Source organism: Sminthopsis crassicaudata, chromosome 3, assembly GCF_048593235.1.
Source record: "Sminthopsis crassicaudata isolate SCR6 chromosome 3, ASM4859323v1, whole genome shotgun sequence".
NCBI lineage: Eukaryota > Metazoa > Chordata > Mammalia > Dasyuromorphia > Dasyuridae > Sminthopsis > Sminthopsis crassicaudata.
Window position 1 is genome coordinate 310,374,858 of NC_133619.1, and position 19,357 is coordinate 310,394,214.

The 19,357-nt window shown below is 35.9% G+C and overlaps 1 long non-coding RNA gene across 2 annotated transcripts in view; it reads left to right on the forward strand.

Annotated features, from left to right (window-relative positions):
- The window catches only part of LOC141559526 (uncharacterized), a 139,916-nt gene that overhangs the window by 69,474 nt on the left and 51,085 nt on the right, over nt 1–19,357 (forward strand). The window contains exons 2-3 of one of the 2 annotated variants that reach the window (XR_012487460.1): nt 14,126–14,311; nt 15,206–15,289. This is a non-coding gene — a long non-coding RNA (uncharacterized LOC141559526). Of the gene's footprint in view, nt 1–14,125; nt 14,312–15,205; nt 16,247–19,357 lie in introns of those variants that run through there. The other variant, XR_012487459.1, reaches the window with a different exon arrangement.

Here is a 19,357-nt window from a genome sequence, read left to right on the forward strand (position 1 = left end):
CTCCAATGCTATATAAACTATTTGAAAAAATAGGGATTGAAGGAGTCCTACCAAATTCCTTTTATGACACAGACATGGTACTGATGCCTAAACCAGGTAGATCGAAAACTGAGAAAGAAAACTATAGACCAATTTCCTTAATGAACATTAAGGAATGCTAAAATCTTAAATAAGATATTAGCAAAAAGGCTTCAGAAAATCATCCCCACGATAAATAATACACTATGACCAAGTGGGATTTATATCAGGAATGCAGGGCTGGTTTAATATTAGGAAAACTATTAGTATAATTGACCATATTAATAATCAAATTAATAAAAACCATATGATCACCTCAATAGATGCAGAAAAAATTTGATAAAATCCAACATCCATTCCTATTAAAAACGCTTGAGAGTATAGGAATAAATGGACTATTCCTTAAAATAATAACGAGCATATATTTAAAACCTTCAGTAAACATCATATGTAATGGCGATAAAGTAGAACCTTTCCCTGTAAGATCAGGAGTGAAACAAGGTTGCCAACTAACACCATTACTATTCAATATAGTTCTAGAAACTCTAGCCTCGGCAATAAGAGCCAAGAAAGAGATTTAAGGAATTAGAGTAGGAAAAGAGGAAATCAAATTATCACTCTTTGCAGATGACATGATGGTATACTTAGAGAACCCCGAAGACTCTGCTAAAAAGCTATTAGAAATAATTCAGAGTTTTAGCAAAGTTGCAGGATACAAAAGAAATCCACATAAATCCTCAGCATTTTTATACATTACCAACACAATCCAACAGCAAGAGATACAAAGAGAAATTCCATTCAAAATAACGGTAGTATAAAATATTTGGGAATATATCTACCAAAGGAGAGTCAGGAATTATATGAGCAAAATTACAAAACACTTGCCACAAAAATAAAGTCAGATTTAAATAATTGGAAAGGCATTCAGTGCTCTTGGATAGGCCGAGCGAATATAATTAAGATGACAATACTCCCTAAACTAATCTATTTATTTAGTGTTATACCAATCAGACTCCCAAGAAACTATTTAATGACCTAGAAAAAATAACAACAGAATTCATATGGAAGAACAAAAGGTCGAGAATTTCAAGAGAAGTAATGAAAAAAAAAAATTAAATGAAGGTGGTCTAGCTGTACCTGATCTAGAACTGTATTATAAAGCAACAGTCACCAAAACCATTTGGTATTGGCTAAGAAATAGACTAGTTGATCAGTGGCATAGATTAGGTTCACAGGGCAAGATAGTGAATAAAAATAACAATCTAGTGTTTGATAAACCCAAAGATCCCAAATCTTGGGATAAGAATTCATTATTTGACAAAAACTGCTGGGAAAACTGGAAATTAGTATGGCAGAAACTAGGCATGAACCCACATTTAACACCACATACTAAGATAAGATCAAACTAGGTCCAAAATTTAGGCATAAAGAACGAAATCATAAATAAATTGGAGGAACATGGGATGGTTTACCTCTCGGACTTGTGGAGGAGGAAGGAGTTTGTGTCCAAGGGAGAACTAGAGACCATTATTGATCACAAAATAGAAAATTTGATTATGCCAAATTAAAAAGTTTCTGCACAAACAAAACTAATGCAAACAAGATTAGAAGGGAAGTAACAAATTGGGAAAACATTTTTACAGTTAAAGGTTCTGATAAAGGCCTCATCTCCAAAATATACAGAGAATTGACTTTAATTTATAAGAAATCAAGCCATTCTCCAATTGATAAATGGTCAAAGGATATGCACAGACAATTTTCAGATGATGAAATTAAAACTATTTCCACTCATATGAAAGAGTGTTCCAAATCACTACTTATCAGAGAAATGCAAATTAAGACAACTCTGAGATACCACTACACACCTGTCAGATTGGCTAAGATGACAGGAACAAATAATGATGAATGTTGGAGGGGCTGTGGGAAAACTGGGACACTGATGCATTGTTGGTGGAGTTGTGAAAGAATCCAACCATTCTGGAGAGCAATCTGAAATTATGCTCAATAATCCTTTGATCCAGCAGTGCTACTACTGGGATTATACCCCAAGGAAATACTAAAGAAGGGAAAGGGATCTGTATGTGCCAAAATGTTTGTGGCAGCCCTTTTTATAGTGGCTAGAAACTGGAAAATTAATGGATGCCCATCAATTGGAGAATGGTTGGGTAAATTATGGTATATGAATGTTATGGAATATTATTGTTAAGTAAGAAATGACCAACTGGAGGAATACAGAGAGGTTTGGAGAGACTTATATCAACTGATACTGAGTGAAACGAGTAGAACTACGGGATCATTATACACTTCAACAATGATACTGTATGAGGATGTATTCTGATGGAAGTGGATATCTTCAACATAGAGAAGAGCTAATCCAATTCCAATTGACCAATGATGGACAGAATCAGCTACACCCAGAAAAGGGACACTGGGAAATGAGTGTAAACTGAGAGCATTGTTTTTTTTGTTTGTTTGTTTGTTTTGTTATGTTTTGTTTCTCATCCCAGATTATTTTTATCTTGCAAATACAATCCTTCCTTTGCAACAACAACAACAAAATTCGGTTCTGCGCATATATATTGTACCTAAGATATACTATAAGATATTTAATATGTATGGGAATGCCTGCCATCTAGGGGAGGGGGTGGAGGGAAGGAGGGGAAAAACTTGGAACAGAAGGGAGTACAAGGGATAATGGTGTAAAAACAAACAAACAAAAAAAACCTACCTATACATATGTACTGTCAAAGAAAATGTTATAAGTATAAAAATTAATTAAAAAATGTTCAAAAAAAAAAAAAAGATTGAAGGAATTTAAGATTTGACTTCTGGGGGTGGAGCCATTCCTTCAATTCAAGTAAGTAGAACCAGGAGAATATTGTGCACAGCAACAAGATTATGTGATAATCATTTCTAAAGGACATGGCTCTTTCCAAAAGTGAGATAATTCAGGTCAGTCCCAATGGTCTTGGGATAAAAGGAGCCATCTATAGCCAGAGAGAAGGCCTGTGGAGACTGAGTGTGGATCATCACATAGTATTTTCACTTTTTTGTTGTTGTTTGCTTGAATTTTGTTTTCTTTCTCATTTTTTCCCTTTTTGATCTGATTTTCTTTTTGTGCAGCATGATAATTGTGGAAATATGTATAGAAGAATTGTATATGTTTGACATATATTGGATTGCTTGCCATCTAGGGGAAGAGTAGGGGGAAGAGAGGGAGAAAAACATGTGGAACACAAGATTTTTCAAGGGTGAATGTTGACAATTATCTATGTTTTGAAAATAAAAAAAATTATCTATGCTTTGACAATTATCTGTGTTTTTAAAATAAAAAGTCTAAATAAAAAAGTGACAAAAAATCCTGCTATTTCACCACTCTATTTATCTCTTTTTTTCCTTTTAAATGAGACATATAATTTTATAGTCATATTACACTCATTATTCCAATAATTCCAAGTCTTAGTGATGCCTATGAGGTCAGATTTGTCTTTTTCAATTAGCATACCTAGTTCCGTGTCTTACTGCCAATATTTTTTGTACTTTAGTATCTAGACAGCTGAAGCATAGATTATATGATGGTTCTCTTTTTTGGATACTGTCTCCTGTGAATTATTATTCATTTCTACAGATACTTTTCTTCCTTTTCTGTACCTACCAGTCCCTATGGTATCTAATTTGGCAGTTACACATGGGCAGTTTATGCCTTGTGTCTAACTTTTTCTGTAAAAAACTTTCTTGATCATATTCACAAGACTCCAGGCAAATATATATTTTATCAGCTCTCATTAGGTACACTTGTCAAATAACCCATCATTCTTACATTTTAACTTTGGTCTAGGAATCCTAATCTTGTCTTCCAGACAACATCTTCTTAGCTATTTGTTCTCTTTGCAAATCTACCTCTTATTGGAAATGCCTTCAATCTACAGCCGTGATGGGAATATCACTGTTATCCCTGAAGTCTTCTCCCAAATTATATAATCCCTCACAAAGCTTTCTAGTTTCTTGTACCCACATGGGAGTGGATAGTGGTTGTCAAGTTTGACGAGTCCCTACTGGTTCACTGTCATGTTTCAGATTTATGCCTTAGGAAGATAGCAGCCCTCTCTCTATTATTTGTCAGACTGATAAATAGTACCATTCAACAAGGAGTCTCATTTAGCACTGCTATTCATCTCTTCTTCCTCTTAGTGTTGTCGAACAACCTCTCTTCTTGTTGTACCTGTAAGTGGTCATTCTTATTACTTGGACCAAATTCGTAGAAAGTCCAGCTTCCCTACTTTAGATGAAGAGATTCTTCCTTATTTCATAGCACAATTTGATCAAGCAGTCTTGCCTTTTTAATGTGTCACTGTTTTCAAAAATTCTCCAGTCTCCTGAATTGCTTAGGATGCTCTTTCTTCTTTTTTAAACTGTGCTTATTTCTCTGGGTTTTTTCTATGAACATTCTTTCAACTCTTGGAAAAAAACACTGCATTTATTTTTCCTGACATTTTTAGTATAAGTGTGACTTTTCTCCTCTCCTCTAATCTCTTCTAGCAATAATACTAACCAAATTATGCATGTTTAACTGTTATTAGCACTAGTAGAAACACAAACTTCTATATTCTTTATCCTGCACTGTTAAGATGCCCTTTGCACTCCATTGTTGTATTATCCTTAGTACACTCTTGTTTCAATTAGTTTCTCTAAGTGACTGACTCTTAAAGCAAACTCCCTGTTATTCTTACCTGTTGAGATCTCTGGGGACTTGGTAGAGGCTTTATTTACAATCCATATTTATAGCTCTTTGCAATCAGCAGATTCCTGTCAAGTCTTAATGCAAACAGAAGTTATCCTTAGGTATAATCAGTGAGCTGGCTTCAATCAGAAATCCAATTATCATTAAGTCTTTATTTATTTAAATCTAATTATCTTTATTTATTTAAATCTAATTATCTCTTCTTTCTTCAACCACTTTGTTCCTCTGGCGGAATTAACAGAGTTATTCTTCTTTAATACAAATTGTTCCCATTGTTTGGGCCTATATTTGATAATTATCTGGCTATGATCTCTGTGTTGTTGTGGTTTTTTTCTCCCACTAATAAACACTAAGTACCTACTGTGTGTAAGGCACTCACATGCTGTAGGGATGTCAAAATAAAGAAGACATAGTTCCTATTTTCCATTACCTTTTTGTTATCCAATAAGCATTAGAAAAACAAAACTACTTTGTCCAAAACTCTGTCTCAATCCCCTTCACTATAGTTTCTCCTCTCAAACTGTCTTAAAAGTTATCTATTCCATGTTCTTATTGATATTTATTCTATAATATATCGGTAAGGACATATGTCTATATCTATAGATTTATATTTAATTTATACCTCTCTATTTCTCTACATATCAATTTATTTATCTCCTTGATTTTCCTCTTGAAATATAAGCTTCTTGTGTATAGTGATCATTTTACTTAATTTTGCATCTAAGAATAGTCCCTGGCTATTATTAAGTACTTCATAAGTGTTTATTTGATGATCTTGTAGAGACAAGATAACAGTAGACACCAAAAGTTGGCTTTCAGTCATGTGAAGAATTCATAACAGCCATTCTGTTTGGCAAAAGGTAGATTTATTTAGTGAAGAAGTTACAGACAAAATGAACAGATATAATAGATACCAGGAAGGATAAATATGAAATAGAGTGGGAGAACATATATAAGACAAGTTCCTTGGTGGAATGCACAATTACCCAATAGAAAAGGATAACCCTCTAAGGTTTAGGGCATGTCCTTAGCTAACAGGCTAAATCCTGAAAGGAACTTAGGACCTAAAAGAGTTATCTATAAGGAGAAGAAATGGGGTTGAGAAGCATAATGGAGTTGGGGAGATAACACAGGCCGTGGAGGAGGGGTAAGAAGAAAGACACCATAAGGCAGTGCCAGTGGCTATGACCCAAAGGAGGGCAATAGAGAAGCCATGGTCATAAGTAGATTTTATGGGGACAATTTATCCTAAGAGACATGACTGGGATTTCTGACAGGGCATGGCAAGGTTGTCCAAGACCCCTACATAGGGTAGTTCTTAGGGGTTTGACAAAACTTGAATTTCTGACTGGATGACTTCCTCAGAGATCTCTATCAGTGCTTTCTCCCTACTTGCCTCAGGGATTAATTTTTATGAATTCTTCAGTTTCTCTCTTCTAAACACTACCATTATTTAAGACCTTCTCATTTTGATTGATTGATTTTAAATTATTGTGTCAATAACTAGAGAAAAGTGTTAGAGGGGATGGAGCTGAACATAGTACAAAGAAGAGTATATTGGAAGTCAGGAGTCCTATGGAAGAATTACCTTTGTAACTTCAGATCTCAATCTCTTTGGAGATCATTTTTCTCATTTGTAAAATGAAGGGTGCTTATGTAAGATTACCTTTAAAATCTTATCCAACTCTAATATTCTATGTTTCTATGGTAATTGGTAAGCAAGAAAAGTCCCTGGTTCTTCAGGCTATCTTAGTTTTAATGATAGAACAAATGTGCTTCCTAAGCTTCCTAATGGAGACAATTTTTAAAATTAATTTTATAATTATACATTTTTTGAGAGTATATAAGCATGAGTAATTTTTTTTATAACATTATCCCTTGTATTTATTTTTCCAGATTTTCCCCTCCCTTCCTCTACTCCCTCCCCTAGATGACAGGCAATCTCATACATTTTACATGTGTTACAGTATAACCTAGATTATAATATATGTGTGTAAATCCAATTTTTTTGTTGCACATTAAGTATTGGATTCCGAAGGTATAAGTAACCTGGGTAGATAGACAGTAGTGCTAATATTTTACATTCAATTCCCAGTGTTCCTTCTCTGGGTGTAGTTGTTTCTGTCCATTATTGATCAGCTGGAAGTGAGTTGTATCTTTTTTATGTTGAAGATATCCACTTCCATCAGAATACATCTGCATACAGTATTGTTGTTGAAGTGTATAGCGATCCTCTGGTTCTGCTTATTTCACTCAGCATCAGTTCATGCAAATCTCTCCAAGCCTTTCTGAATTCATCCTGCTGGTCATTTCTTACAGAGCAATAATATTCCATAGCCTTCATATACCACAATTTACCCAACCATTCTCCAATTGATGGACATCCATTCATCTTCCAGTTTCTAGCCACTATGAAAAGAGCTGCTACAAACATTTTGGCACACACAGGTCCCTTTTCCCTCTTTAGTATTTCTTTGGGATATAAGCCCAGTAGTAGCACTGCTGGATCAAAGGGTACGCACAGTTTGATAACTTTTTGGGCATAGTTCCAGATTGTTTGGAGACAGAAATTTTAACTAAACTGAATAGACAAATAAACCCCTGAAAGTGAGGGCAGGAATCAGATCAGGGCTGAAATTCATTCTATGTTGGGTACTGGGACTGAAGGGTGAGAATAGACTTACTTTTTTCCTATTCTAGACAGAGGGGTATAGAGAAAAGTGGGATAAGAATGTTAGGTAACTGGAAAGCAAAAGGTAGATCTCTGTGTGGGAGTCAAAGATCTAGACCAGAAATAGCCTGGAGCTAGGTTGGTTAACTCAATGAAAATATCTAGAATAAAACTGCCTCTATGCAACATGTCTCCCTAATTGTACAGAGTTGTTTCAGTGTCTACTCTACAAGGTTACTTGATCTGAATTCTCAGAGTCATAGTTAAGAATTGTTATGTCTGGGGCTGGGACTAGAATAAAGCCTGTGGCAAAAAGCAGGAAAAGAACCTTTGTGTGGCTTCCAAGGACATAACTTCATGGGAGAATATATAATGCGGGAGAAGGCAGAACAACAATTTTGGTGGCAAAGATCTCAATACATTAACAAACATTTATTATATGTATATTATGCACCAGGACATTTGCTTAGTTCTGAGCATACAAGTACAAAGAATGAAACAATCTCTTACAGATGATTTATATTCCAATTGAGGAGACAATGATTACATATATAATTATATTCAGCATAAATATAAAGTGAATAAATATAAATAAAATGTAAAGTAGTTCAATACAAGGTACTTTGGGCTACAGGGCAGTAGTCCTTGAGGGGTAAGAAAAGTTTTCATGTTGAAAATAATTCTCGAGAAGCAAGTTTTCAAGACTAGCAGTGAGGAGAGAATCTATTCCAGGGATGGGAAGGGGACATATCTAGTAAAAAAATATGGAAGAGGAAATTGGAACATTATGTGTGAAGGTCAATTTTGCTGGAAACAAGTGCAAGAGGGAGAAAGTAATGACAAATAATGTTGGAAAGATAGGAAGAAGCCAAGGTGTTTAGAGCTTTAAAAGGCAAACAGAAGATTTTTTTTTATTTTATCCTGAAAGCAAAAAGAAGCTACTAGATTTGATTGAGGAGAGTCGCATGGTCAGATATGCATTTAAGGAAAATTACTTTGGTAGCTGAATGTAATTTAAACTGAAGTTATAAGTAACCAGTCAGGAGGCTGTTTTTCTTTAGATGAGAATAAAAGACTAGAAGTAAAGTGGTAGCTATGTGAAAAGAGAGATGAGACCAAATGGCCAAGATGTTGAAAAGGTAGAAACAGCAGTATTTGGTGACTGATTAAATGTATAAATGAGGAAGGGTGAGCAGTCAAAAGTTATGAATGACAAGGTTATGAACCTAGAAATTAGAAAATTAGTGATGTCTTTGACAGAAATGGTAAAATCTAGAAGAAAGGAGGGTTTGAGAGAAAGATAATGAGTTCTGTTTTAGATATTGAGTTTGAGATGACTCTGGGAAAGCCAGTTTTAATTGTTCAGTGGGCAATTGGTTATTTAGGACTCTGGTAAGGACATGACTTCATGAAAAATATCATGTGAAAGATTATAGAGTGAGATGAGAAGAGTATCTAGGAAAGAAAACTAGGAAGCATTATATGGATGATGAATAGACTAAGAAAAAGAGATTGGACAAGTAAGAAGAAAATCCAGAGAGAAGACAGTATGAGGTATGCAATATTATGCAATAGTATCAAATGCCATAGAAAAATGAAGGAGGAAAAAATTGATAAAAGACCATCAGATTTGGCAATTAATAGATCTCTGGTAACTTTAGAGAAAGCAGTTTCAATTGAATGATAAATTCTGAAGCTAGATTATAAAGGATTAAATAAAAAGGCAGGAAGAATAGGCAGGGATAACCAATCTTCCCAAGGACTGTGTTTAAGACAGGGAAGAGGGATACAGAACAAAAATTTGAACAAGTGTGACAATATCTCCTTGTTATTCAGTCATTTTAGTCATGTCTGACTCTCCATGGTCCTGTTTAGAGTTGGCTTCCAAAGACACTGAGGTGCTTTGTCATTTCCTTCTCCAGCTCATTTGACAGATGAGGAAAGTGAGGCAAACAGTGTTAAGTGACTCACTTAGGGTAGCACAGCTAATAAGTGTTTGAAGCTGGATCTGAACTCAGGTCCTCCTGACTCTAGGTCCAATGTTATATTCACTGGACCACCTGCTTCTTCTTGCAGGATCTAGAAAAGTTTTTGAAGACTTAGGTGTGGTTGAAGGAAATAGAAAAGAAGTCTGTAGATAGTGAGAGGCTGAAGATTTTAGACATAGTTGGGATGATTTGACTGTAGATACAATCCACAGAAGAAAACCTGAAGGGAAGCCCTGGAATATTCATAATGGGGTTGGCAAAGAGAAAGACCAACTCTTTGTCAGTGACAGGAGAATGGAGAGAGCAGGTGATGATATTAAAGAGTTTTGTTATTAAGGGAATAGAAGAAGAGGGTTTTCCCATCAAATAACTTGCTTTCTTAGTAAGGTAAGAGATCCATCTTTGTAGAGGCCATGAGACCAGGAAAATGAAAGATCAACTAAAATGAAGATCAACTAAGTTATGTTAAATCAGTCCTAAATGCTATAGATCTTTGCTACCACTGTCTTCCACCTTCTTATTGGTGGAAAAAAGAAACAGAGGTAAAACAGAGGCACATAATTAGTAATAGGCAAGACTATAACTCAGGTCTCTTGACTTGTCCAGTGAACTTTCTAATAAGTTCTTGAAATTTCACTGTCTTAGATAAGGTCAAACCACACATGGGGACCCAAGACATACTAGTGTCATGACAATCAGGAAAGGAGCCTCTTATTCCTTTTCAGCTGCTAGGAAGATTGTTATATTTTCAGGGAAGAAAGAGTTTTACTTTTTTTTCCCATCCATTGCTTCTCAGTGACCATGACCATGTAATAAAAAAACAAAAACAAAACAAAACAAAAAAAAAAAACCCAAGACCAGTTGAGATAACATCTAGTAGCCAGGGCAGAAAGAGATCTTATTTGGATGAAAGAGATGGTTATATAACTAGGTGATGCAGAGATAGAACACTGGTCTTGATGTCAGGAGAACCTGAGTTCAAATGGCAACCTCAGACACTTACTAATTGTATAACTCAGGACAAGTCATTTAATCCTACATTGCCTCAGTTTTATCATTTGCAAAATAAACTGGAGAAGGAAGTGGCACAACACTTTAGAATCTCTGACAAACAAACAAACAAACAAACAAAAAAAAATCTTAAATGAGGTCACAAAGAATCAGAAATGACAGAAAATGAATGAGCAACAAAACATAGTTTCCTAAGAAAAGAAGAAACATCTTAGTTGTCTCACTTTTTGAAATGTTACATTTTTAAATGTCTTAGAACTGACACCTTGTATCCCCAGTCTTTTGTCATATTTCCATGCACACATGGTACTTTTGGTTTTGGAGATTTATTTGTTGTTGTTGTTGATTATTGGTTTTGAATCTATTCTTTCCTGATCTTGAGTGAATGGGTACAGTAATCTGAGAAGGGAGTACCCAGGTGATCTGGTGAGTTTGAGACGTGCAGAAGTACAACTTGTGCATGGAGGAGAATGGTAATTATGAAGACAGACAGATGTCTTCATATAGACGTGGAAAGGTAGTCAGTCACCAAAGGATGTTAAGATTTTCAACCAGATACAACCTTCACATCAGAGAGAAGTATCAGCTATGATCTCAACAGAAACACCAACTTTTTGGACCTAACAGAACATTACATCTAAAGGGAACTTCATAAGAATTCTGAAAAGAAAGAAAAAGAATTTTCAGTAACCATAGCTATAAAATACTACTTTGCCAGTTCTCTTTCTGACATGTATGTATGTATGAAAAATGCTGAAAAATTGGGTTTCCATAGTGTATATAAGCTTTGTGGGATAATGGGTACCACTAACCAAGAGGTTTTCAGAATGTGAGAGGTTAAAGAAGAACAATTAAGTGATCACTAGAAGCCTTGAGCAAACAAGAAATTGGGGGGCAAAGGAGGCACAGCTGGTTTCAGCCAATCAGAAAGACTCTTGTGGTTTAGAGAAAACCACAACTTAAGATAATAGTCCATCCAGCCCAAACTAGTTGGGGTCAATGACTTGACTTGACCAAATCACTAGCTTGTTTAATAGGCTAATTGAATATTAAACAACACACCCCAGAGGAGGAGTTTTATACCATTTTTGAACATGGGAAGTATGATGAAAGGAGGGGTGTATTTTATACATATTAAGGGGAAACATGTAATGGACATGTCAGAAAGATTGTAACCCAGATAAAATGGACCAATCCCTTAAGGGAAGAGCTGAGTCACATGAGCAAGTATAAAGGTTCCCCCATTTCTGTACTTAGTGCTCCCTCTTCCCAAAGAAGAGTGGGGCCCACTTCTGGACAGAAATGTTAAGGTGATTCCTTAAGAATCTTTTTTAATAAATTTTCCTCGATATCTGATTTTCAGTGTCGAGTGTTACTTTTTAACAATTTTGGCACCCAACATGGGGCTTGACTTGCAGAACTGGTCAGAGTAGGGTAAGACCACTTAGGAAGGACACTCCCATTTATTTCAATGGTCCTGGAGGTTGAACCCTGTTCTCTTTGAACTTGAGACTTCAAACCACTAGCTTTGAGGTAGTCTGAAGAAGTTTAAAGATGGGGGAGCCAGCCAGCAGATCATGCAAGTAAATATATCGAACAAAGGTTAAGAAACACCCTTTGTTGGTTGGGGGATATTTCTTTCTAGTGGAAGGCTGAAGTGGGCAGCTTTGGGCTGTGCCAGCCTTGCAGAAACCATCTAGCAGAAATCTACATGTAAATCTTGAATGGGTAGCTTTCGGCTGCACCAAAACTTGCTGGATTTGTAGATGGAAAGAAAAGATTCAGGCCTAGAGAAAAGGGAGGAATCCCTGGAAAGGTATTGGGAATGCTCTCCCAGGAGTAGGGAAAAGGAAGAGACAACTTTGTGCTAATCAGAAGGAAAAATAATTGAAAAACAGTTTGTGTGTGTGTGTGTGTGTGTGTGTGTGTGTGTGTGTGTGTGTGTACCTGTGTTTTGTCTTATGTGTTTGTCTCAGTTAGTTGAATTATAAAGGAAAAAGATCTGGATATTTGAGACGTGACTGGAAGCCTTCTGAGAGCCAGAGCTTGTGGCTTACAAAAATGCCTTTAAGAAACTATATGGGGAAAAAGGAACTATATATACAGATTCCAAATATGCCTATGGGGCAGTCCACACTTTTGGAAGATTTTTGGGAGGAATGAGGCTTTGTAAATAGTAAGAGAAAGGATTTGGCTCATGGTGAACTAATCAAACAAGTGTTAGAAAATAGTGGTGGGACACTTCAAAAGTCACCCATGTTATTCTTAAAACCTCAAACAGATCATCCTAACATGATCCTCCTCTTCAATCAAAGAGAAACAGAGTTGTCTAAATCAGAGGCTACTAAAGATGAGAAAAGATGATGAGTACTCCTGAAGAGGAAGAGAAATTGTTCCCTTTACTGAAATTATTTTCCTTTTAAGATTATTACTCTGAAACTGTTCCCTTTTGATATGTGATCCCTTTTGGAGTCTCCCCCTAGATAAGTTATCTTTCAGAAATGCCAGACCCATTGATTCAATGAAATTTTGGTCAAAAAGTACCCCTTTGAAGTGTTGTTAATTCCAGTTGGAGATCTGGGTCAGGTACTGATAAGCATCTAGGCCTAGAAACTTTGGCTTCCTTTTCAACCTGAAACCTGAACCTCAAGACTCCTTTTAAAGGGCAATTTCTGAACTCCGTCTTTGCCGAAAGTCCAAAGCAGCTTGTTCTGCTTTTAGGACCCTGCCCACTAAGAAGGTATTCTCCTCTAAGTGTCAACTTTCATTTCCCTAATAGGACTTTGCCATTATAGAAGTCAGTCTCTTAGCAGAACTGGTTTCCTATACAAAAATAAACTTTTATTTTTGCCAATTAATAATTCGGGTTCATGAATTCTTTCATGAAGAACCTGTGCACTTACCATAAGGGAATTTTAACAACTCTGACTGCCACTAACTTCATCACTCTCAAAATGTTAAGCAAAGGGATAATGAGACAACTGATGGGAATGCTCCATAGGGGGAGTCATTGGGAAACCCAGGCACTGTGGTGATGTGATTCTTAAACAGGGTGTATTGGTATTTATACAGTGGCAAAACAAACCACAGAAAGATGTGTGATATGCCAGAAGGTTAACAAAAAAGTCATGAGGAAACAAATGAAGTGGGGGAAGAAAAATCTCACCTTTCCAAAGAATTCAGGTGGATTTCTCTAAAATGCCACTATTTACTGGTAATTGTAGATTACTTAACTGATGAGTGGAAGCCTGTATTGTAAGCTCAGCCAAGGCAGCTGGGGTCAGCAAAGTCCTCCTTGAACAGATCATTCCTCAGTTTTAGGTTAGTGGAAAGGATTAACTCAGACCATGGAACCATTTTACTGCTAGGGTATTACAGAATTCATGATGTGTTTAGGAATTAAGTGGGAATTCCATACCCTTGGCGTCTACCTTCTTCAGGAAGAGTAGAGGGAATGAATCAAACTTTGAAACAACAGATCATTAAGCTAGGCATTGAAACAAGGTTACCTTGGATGAGATATTTGCTACTAGCACTTCTCAGAGTCAGAATGGCCTCTAGGCAGGATATTGGATTATAACCCTTTGAAATGTTGTTTAGAAAGCCTTATGGATGGGGAAGGAGAGGTCCCATCTCTTCAGACAAAGGATAAGTTTCTAAGAGACTATAAACTGGCAGTATCTATTTGTCTTTCAGACCTTCCATTGAAAGGACCCTTTGTTCAGACTGTCTCTTGAATTCACTGTGCATCCATTCAAACCAGGTGACTATGTACTGATAAAATCTTGGAAAGGAGAAAGGTTTCTTCCAGATTCCAGATTCTGTTAACCACTGAGACTGATGTAAGAACTGCTGAACAAGGTTGGACTCATTACACCAAAGGTAAGGGACCTTTTTCTGAACTAGGAAAATCAGAGGAAGTGGAGGAAACCAAACAAGGTGGGGGTAATTACTATAGGAAACCCTCTACAGACAAAACTAAGGATGGAAATTTAAAACAGATAGCTCTTTTGACATAAGAGCTTTCTAGGATGAATTTCTTACTGTTATTAAATATTACTCTTACTGTAATATAAAATTATATTCAAAACTTATTTGGGATATGTGATTCTTGAGAACTAAATTCACCTGAAGTGTTGATTGATGAGATTTGCTATTTGAGATAAAATCTCTTGGGACTATAGCTTGTTTAGAGTTTTGAATTCAGAATCCACCATATGAGAGAAATGTGCCACTGTCTACTCAGAGTAATGTGATCTTGAACTGTTACAACTGGAGGTTAACATCTGGGCAAAAGTTGGAAAGACAAGCTTGGCCTCTGCTTAGGTGGGATTCTTCTGACTCAGTTTCCCAGGGGAGTTCCTTTCAATAAAAACCCACCTGATTATTCTTGAATGGAGATAAGGTGGTATTGTTACTACATAATTGGTTGTCAACTATAAAACAGAGCTAAGGATGCTTTATCCTATCATGCGTGTGCTCTCAGACTGAGGCCTGAAGGACTAATTTTTGATTATTAATTATGTCTCAGCTTTTTCCTCTTATGTCAAACTTCTTTAATCAGAGTAAGTGATGAATAGAAATCATGAGTAGAACATAAGTATGTAAGATCTTGCAGTTTTCAATCTGAAAAATATGGTCATTATATCCTAAATAAGTAGGCAAATGAATATTTGGCCTAGTCCTTTTATCTGTTGATAGACACGTAAATCTGTATGAAATAAAGTCCTTAAAGGTTTACCCTTTAAGATGACTCAACTATACACTCTTTTCCAGATTGAAGTAGTCATGATTCCTGTGGAAGACCGAGATCTCCATCCCTTGTCTCCATCACCCCAAAGGACAGGAAAAAAAGGAATGGTGGGTTCAAGCTGTGGGTCTACTCAGAACCATGTATATAATTAAGGATTGTGGAATATATTATTGTTTTATTTTCTTGTTTGTGCCAAGTTTGTTGTATTCCTTTGTTAGTCTTATTTCTTCCAGGTTACAAGTTTTTAGTTTTAAAGAGAAATGTTAAATTAGAATGGTTACTTTTGAGGAAGATTAAATTATAGATGATAAAAGGCTTGAAGAAGGAGCAACAGAAAAGATGTAGAAAACAAATCCTTATTTAAAAGAAAATGGTAAAATTGTGAAAAATATTGAAAATTTAGGTTTCCACAATGTTATAAGCTTTGAGGTAGTGTGGGATAATGGGTACCACTCACCAAAAGGTTTTCAGAATGTTAGAGGTTAAGGAAGAACAACAATTAGGTAATCAATAGAAGCCTTGAGTAAACAAGAAATGGGGGGGGGGTTAGGAAGGCACAGGTGGATTCAACCAATCAGAAAGATTCTTGTGGTTTTGAGAAAACCACACACTTAAGATAATAGCCCATCCAGCCCAAACTAGTTGGGATCAGTGACCTGACTTAACCAAATCACTATTGCTTAATAGGCTAATTGAATATTAAACACACACCCCAGAGGAGGAGTTTTTTATGCCATTTTTTAACATGAAATGTATGATGAAGGGAGGAGTATTTTATATATGTATTAAGGGGAAACATGTAGTGGACATGTAGAAAGACTGTTACTCAGATAAAATGGACCAGTCCATTTTCTGAAGAGAGGAGCTGCACCACACTAGCAAGAATGAAGAGGAGTGGGACCCCGCTTCTGGCCAGAAACATTAAGGCAATTTCTTAAAATTCTTCTTTAATAAATTTTCCTTGAGAGCGCAGCTAGGTATCACAGTGGATAGAGCACCAACCCTGAAGTCAGGAGTACCTGAGTTCAAATCTGGCCTCAGACACTTAACACTTCTTAGCTATGTGACTCTGGGCAAGTCACTTAATCTCAATTGCCTCAGTAAAAAACAAAACAAAATTTTCCTTGATATCTGATTTTTCAGTGTCAAGAGTATTATTTTTAACATGTGTATATAGATAAACAATGTAGATATATGTATGTATATGCACACATATATATGTAAAAATACATATGAAGTCCCATACACACATATAATCATGTCCCTACCTTGTTAACTGTTTTAAGTTTGAGCCTATACTCCCCAAGCATATTATTTTGTATAGGGGAAATTTTTTGAGGGTGGGGAGGCAAGGGAGTCTTTTGTACAAAAATTCTTACTATATTCCTTTTATAAAGGTCAACTGATTATCTGGCTGTCAAATTGTTAATGTGAACTATATCAGTGGAAGCTCATGAGTAACAGTAATTGAAACCCTAGTTTTTAATATTGATCTTAAAACCCTGAGGAAGTAGTAACCACAACCTATCTGGGTCCGAGGTACAAGATGGGAATTGGGAAAACAGACTTTGAAGTGGCACTACATTGTGATCATACCTCAACTGCCCCATCCTACTACACTATCCTGTTAACAGACTTTCCCTAAACACAAATTAATCTCAGTAGGCTCTATCTCTGCCCCTTTCCTTTGAAAGTTACAAGAATTTCAATTTCCTGCCCTAGGACAAAGACCTGCAGTCCCTCCTTGGTTCAGACTCACTTGATACACAGGCAAATAAATCCTCATGTTTACAGCAAAGCACTTTTTTGTTGTTGTTCTTGAGACTACTGACTAGAGTGTACTACTAGTGACAGTTTGCTACCAAGATGGGAAGAGAGATAAATAGAAGAACAATAATCATAGAAGGATTTCCCCAGGTCCTGAAGTGATTCCAGGAAAAGTAAAGAGTCTGGCATAGAGCCACATTCCCTCTTCCTTTCCCCATCTATGATCATTGTTTCATTACTTACTTCCTCTAATATTCTTAATCTCTTAGTACACTTTGGGCAAGTCAGGTTTTCTGAACCACAGTTGAATGTCTCAATCAGGACTTCTGAAACTGTCCAGAGCAAAGATCATTCTCTTCTGAGGGTGTAGGATAAAATAAAGGGCACAGAATTGCTGCCTTCTCTCACAGAGAAAGAGATAATTAATTTAAAGCAACTTCTTTAATGCACTTCATAATTGCGTGAAACAATTTCTTCAGGGCTTTTCAATTAGAATATACAAGACAGTTTTTGAGTGATATGCATTACCTTAAGAGAAAAGTGGAGGGGCAGATATACTTTCATCAACATACTGCAAGGAGAATCTTAATTCATTTATATAGGCAGATAGAAAAATGGCTACAATGGCAAGTTATGATTATACAAAAGGCCAATATCTTTCATACATCATTTGTAGCCTTATTTCATACTACTCCCTTTTATTCACTCTATATTTAAGCTAGATTAGACAATTTACTGTTCCCCAAGGGCATCTTGTGCCTGTTAAGAGTCAATGTAAATATGGTTACAGGTAATAACAAATTGGCATACAGGGGACTTAGGTTCAAATTTTATCTTTGCCATTTAACTACCAGTGTGACAATAACTAATCAGAGTTTCTCCATAAATCTTTATATTTGAAGGAGTAAGTCTAGATCTCTTTCAGGTGGTACAATGGATATGTTGAGTATGGATTTATGAAAACTTGAATTCAAATCTGGTCTCAAGCACTTAGTAGATGAACAAGTCACTAAAACTCCATCCACCCCAGTTACCTATACTTAGGTTTAATAATAGCAGATTAATAATAATTAATAGTAGCACACACATTACAGGGTTGTTGTGAGAATCAAATGAGACAATGGCCCAATGCCTGACACATAGTAGACACAATAACTCGATCTCTTTTCCAATTATCATCCCTAGAACACATTCTCCTCAACTTCACCCATTCAATCAATCAATATTCATTTGCTAAGTAGGATGTATCAGGCATTGCTTTAGGCAGTAGGTAGACAAAGATAAAAGTGAAATAGCTCCTTATCTCAAGGAGCTTACAATCTCTGGAGACAGGAGTAGGAGCTGTCAGGCTACTCAGTCTTGTCATGAAAATTAGTGGTCAATTTCTTTTTAATGAATTTGCATATTCCCCACCTTTCATAAAACAGAATAAAGGGAACAGCAAACAATTACATACACACATTTATATACACATTTATATATGTTTATAAAATACATATATATGCATGCATATTCAGAAACATATATATATATATATATATATATGTATATATATATATATATATATATATACATACATACCCATGCACATACACAAATGTTTTATAGAGGTTTAATGTGACCAAGGATGCCAATGCATTATGGGTGTCTCTTCATGATACCATTTGGAATTTTCCTGACAAAGAAAAGTGGTTTGCCATTTATTTGTCCAAGTAATTTTACAGATAAAGAAACTGAGGCAAAAAGACCTAAGTGACTTGCCAAATTTGAACTCGAGATTAGTCTTCCTTACTCCAGGTCCATCATTCTATTGTGAGAAATGGTTTGCATAGTTATAAAAGTTGAATTAGAGAAATATTGAAAAAATAAGAAAGAAGTAAGAAAAACAAAAAAAATTAAAACCTAAGAAAGGAGACTAGGAACCTAGAACAAAACCAAGGAAATAAAAAAAATAATAATAAATGGAGAATGTAACAGAGTGGAGAATTAGAATAAAAAACATTGTCCCAAAATGCAATTAGAGGTGAAGAACCACTTACACAAGAGGGAGTAGGGCAGATGTAATGATGTGATCAGAGAAGGAGACATTGGAGGATTAGACTCTTCAGATAGGATAGTAACCAGCCTAGGTGAATCAGAGAAAGACTGAACTGTCCAAATAAGGTGAATGCCAAGAGAGGAATAATGGGGTAATTGAGATGGAGATTCACACTCATATATAGGAATTATGCACAATTAGATTGTGACCTCTGGTACTCAGTCAATAAGGCATAAAGAGAGGGACTTGAGTTTTGGCAATAAAAAAGGACAATTATTGATTCCAAGCATTCCTATTCTATAGGGATACCCACCTCTGAAGTTGAGTAATTAAAGACTTTCACTGTCACCCCTCTCAAGTCCAATAGAGT